Here is a 3,411-nt window from a genome sequence, read left to right on the forward strand (position 1 = left end):
GAGAGAGAGAGAGAGAGCTGTATCTATCTTTGTGTGATTTTCATAATATAAAAATCACGATTTTCTTGCTCTCTAAAGTGAAACTTACTGCTATCTTCTTTACAAGGATTATTTTTAGTGTCCTAGAATAATCATGTAAAGGCGGATTAGAATCCGTGAAATACATTTCTAAGTTTTTCTTTATAAAGTGTGTGAAGTACAAAATGCAAGCGATCGATATTTAGGAATCTCCTTACGGCGATTGATATAAGAAAGTTTAAAGTTTTTTTCGATTTAAAACTTCTTAATCATATAGGTTATCAATCGTCCAAATTTTTATTTTACAAATGGTCCATTATTGTTCGAAGTTATTATCCGCATGAAATTTGTCTTATCAGTAATTGAAAAATACTATTATATATAATCTAAAAAAAATGTTAAGAAATGAAAATATGACTATACATATGAAACTTGAAATAAAGAAATTTTTTTCGCAATAATTTGCAATTAAAATTATAGGCTTTTATTCATTTTCATATAAGATGTTTTTTTTAATTTAGTATTTTCTTGCTGTTATTAACAAATATTTTAATTATTATAAATATTATTTCTCACTTATTCACTTCAGTTGAGAATTTACTTTATATTCGCATTGATTGCATGTTAAAAACGCATCGTTCAAAACTGTGCCAAAGATGCTATAAAAATCACAGAGTGTAACAATGAAAATTCGTCTAAATAAAATCGGCGTATGTATGGCGTATATTTAAGGAGTTATGAGCGATCGATTGGACCATGCTAGCTAAAAATACATACAGTTTAAACGATTTTAAGTACATCGAAGAAATGATTTATAGATGGGGCCAGGTCGGTGTTAAGGCGTTTTCGTTATGGAGAAAAGCATTCCCGACGCGTGTCGTAGCAAATGTTGAATCGATATCGCGACAGTATTAAATTAATAAATGAAGATCTCGACGTTAGAAATGACACCTAATCAACGTCGTCGCGAAGGCACATTAAATATCTTATTCGGTATTAAAGCGAGGCCTATTATTATGGCGCCATTTGGTATCTTCATTTCGGTCTCGCTATTAATCGTGCGTTGTGTTAACACGGCCGCGGTTTTACCTGTGACGTAAACGAAGCCGCATCTCTTTTTATTGCGGGAAAAAAATGCGCCGGCTGATTACTGTAACCGCTAGAGTTATAGAAATATTACGATCGCGAGGAGCGATTAACGTGTTACAACGCTGCATCGTGAATCTTAATACCGTAAATTATTGCTGCAAAAACTTTATTAGATTCTTAAATTTTTATTACCAATTAAATGTAATGAAATTAAATTGGATATATATATCTTATTCTTTCCTTGTTAATTTCTTAAACTGGAATGTAACATGATTTTAATTCGAATTTTACTTGCAAGGATATATCTCGCAGTTAAAAATTTGTGAAAGAGCCAGTTAAGGGCCAATAAAACTTTTATCAAGGAATAGCTCTTGACTCTCTTTGTGGAAAAAAAATCCGTAATCTAATTCTAGAATTCTGTTATCTCTATTGAATGATACGAATGATATTAGGGTCGATACGTAAATTTCACGTATAAAGAAATAAGCCATTTTTAATTAATATAACAAGTTTTTCATGCATTTTACATTTTTAGCGACAAAATATTTATAAATTTTTATAAACACACAAGTACTCTTATTATTAACTTAATAGGAAAGAAAGAATAAACTATCATATTCTAAATTTTATAATTACCTTAATGTAATGTTAATGTTTTTATTTTTATGTCACATAACAAATAATCATAAAATAGTATTTTATGATCATCATGATATTCATACAAGTCTATGATAAAAATTGCTTAAAAATTGAAATCCATAGGGATAAAGAAGATGTGATGCGGAGGAGCAAGTCGCTCTGTTCATTGCTAAAACGGCATCTCGCTGTAAATTAACTTTGTGAACTCATCGCGGAAGTGGCCTGCGAGGTTCTCGAATCCTATGTAGGTCTACCTATTGTTAGGAGTTTCTTTTTTTTCTTCGTGGGACGGGGGATAATCGCGATTGGTCGAATGGGCGAATACACGCACCAACGCGTAGGTATATTCTTCTCGCGTATCCTATGTGCGTTCACGCTCGGTCGTTAATACACCAACAGCAACAACCATAAAGCCTATCCATCTAACGCGGGCTGGATTTTTTCCTCGGCGTGAAAGGAGCGTTATTAATTTCTTGGTGCGCGCAGCGCATGTTAATGGAAACGCATGTTTCTCGGTAATTAATTCCCGCTCCTCCTCGGGCGGCCGACGGAACCTATTCGAGGACACGTTCCTCGCCGAGCATCGCATGGGGAACATCTCTCCCGGATCATCGTAGATCAAAACTCTCTGGCATCGATCCACGGCCGTGCGCGCGTCGCTGAAGGCTCTTCAGCCTCTGTTAGCCTAAAATACAGAACGCTCTCTGGTATACGCTCCACCGGACACGCCGTGTAATCCATCGCGTGGATACTCGGGCTCGTCTACCGGATGCGCCCGGCGATTTCGCGTCCGATTCTCTAGTTGCACGAGAAGCGTTGAGAATGATAATCTAAGCCACACTTGTAACAACATGTCACAATACAGAGTTAACGTGAGTTAGTATACTCGGCTATATTATGTTAAGAGATTACCTCGACGTAATGGTAACGCAACGGCACATTGATGCCATTAGTTGGTTAATTTGCTCAATTAAAGTAAAGTAACGTAACTTAAATTAACATAAAGTTTGTTGATTCGCTATATGCTGTTAGAATTAGTTTCAACTATTTACTCGAATTATGTCGTTCAGTGTTTCAAATGCAATCTTCACCCTGCGATAAGAACTTTGAATATATAATCTGTTTATAAAATTCAAAAGACTTCTTTTAAATTAAATGTTTGATATACTTAATTTAGAGAAAAATTTACTCTCTGCTTCTTAAATAACAATCAAATTTTTTTTTATTCAGAGTGAAATTAATTAATTACAAGTCTAACGGAGCTTTACATATAGGTAAAATCCCGTACGATCTGAAGAATGATAGTTGACCGCGGACGTACTTTTATTCACACAAAAGTATATTTGAACTTTTAAATTAATTTCATGCGGAACCGGAACTCACTCGGAGAGCTCGCGGGAGGCGAATTTTTTTCCGGCGCGGATTTTTTTCCAGATGACGCGCGCGCGGTATTTCGCGATTAATTACCTGCCGATCTATCGAGACAAGTCCGAAGCAAGCTTCGCCCTGCGATCCTGGGGCTGCGTCTCTTTTCTCATCGTGTATCTCCGTCTCCCTGCCATTCTCTCACGCGCCCTCCGTCTCACTCATCCTCCGCCACTCTCACGTTATCTCTCCCTCTTTCCTCCCCCCCCCCCTCCCTCTTCTTTCGTCTCTCTCTCTCTC

The sequence above is a fragment of the Atta cephalotes genome (genome assembly GCF_000143395.1).
Source record: "Atta cephalotes unplaced genomic scaffold scaffold00033, whole genome shotgun sequence".
In the NCBI taxonomy this organism is placed as follows: Eukaryota; Metazoa; Arthropoda; class Insecta; order Hymenoptera; family Formicidae; genus Atta; species Atta cephalotes.